Source organism: Etheostoma spectabile, chromosome 3 (assembly GCF_008692095.1).
Source record: "Etheostoma spectabile isolate EspeVRDwgs_2016 chromosome 3, UIUC_Espe_1.0, whole genome shotgun sequence".
Lineage (NCBI taxonomy): Eukaryota > Metazoa > Chordata > Actinopteri > Perciformes > Percidae > Etheostoma > Etheostoma spectabile.
Window position 1 is genome coordinate 29580191 of NC_045735.1, and position 1276 is coordinate 29581466.

General features: G+C 39.8%; 1 pseudogene; it reads right to left on the reverse strand.

Annotated features, from left to right (window-relative positions):
• LOC116687027 (extracellular calcium-sensing receptor-like) overlaps positions 1 to 1276 on the reverse strand; it is a 14674-nt pseudogene that overhangs the window by 11923 nt on the left and 1475 nt on the right.

Genomic DNA, 1276 nt, shown 5'->3' on the forward strand with positions numbered 1-1276 from the left:
GTTAACCAGAGGAACATATGATAACTTGTATAACAGTGAAGCCCACAACAGTGAGTCTTTGCTGTGCAGGCCCAAACCATTTCATTACATTACTACCTGGAAGTGTGGCCCTGAAGGCCTTAACACAACTATAGTTTTCCCCAGAACACAGAGATACAGAGAACAAAGGTGATGCCAAATGCTGTGTGTCGCAGCATGCAGGACACACTCAGAGGGGGCCTATGAAGGTCAGAGAACACAGGAAACACAGAGTCAAGGAGAAGAGCAGCAGGAAGCTCAGTGCAGAGTTGTTGGCCCTGACAATAGGAGTTTTCCTGTAGCTGAAGAAAATGAATGCCACAACAGCAGTGATGCATGTTCCAAATAAGGATGCTGCAGTGAGCAGCGCTCCCATAATCTCTTCATATGATAGAAACTCTGCCTCCTTCTTCACACAAGCATCTCTTCTCTCATTAGACCAGAACTCAGGGTGGCATCGCACACAGGTGATGGAATCTGAAACAAATAGCAGTTATTAGACTTTCTCAGTACATTTTTCTTTTGTTTTCTCTCAACCTTACATATTTTCTTTGCATATAAGACTGATTACATTGCATTGTTTTGTCATAAAAAATTTGGATTTCATAAGAACTGGTGCCCCCAGAAATGTTTCAACAAATGCCATAACAAACTTTCTAGAATTCTTTAAAACTGTTGAGTAACCCTGCTTTAATGTCTTGCTGCTTATTATGCAGCTGCAACTCACGATGGGGGACCAGCATTTGTGTAAGGGTGACCATCTATTTTAAGTGAGCGGACCCTTTGTCAATGATCGTTTTGATAACTTTCAACAGATAAATCACTGTACCAGTAATGTTGCTTATTTCTCCCTCTGCACATCTTAAACAGTCATAGCAGCAGACAGGCTTTCCTTTCTGGAGAACCTTGCGAGTTCCTGGAGGACATTTCTCACTGCAAACTGACAAAGGCACCTGCATGAAAAAAACATTAATAAGAAAACTGTATGGGCAATCCCTTTAACAAGGTGTTTGCTTTGCAAGCCTCTATTATTAATTTTAATGTATGAAAACCTCTATTATGAGAAAATAAGTTTAACTAACTAATCACACATTTAAAGTTTAAATTTGAAATTCATATTAACTAACAGCTACAGTAATACCATTGTAGCTTACCTGTAGTGAGTTCTTTGCCCAAATTAAAGACTTATTCAGCAGATTCAGCTGTTTGTCTGCAGGTAGAGATGCATCATAAAGACCAACTGTGACAAAGTCCACAA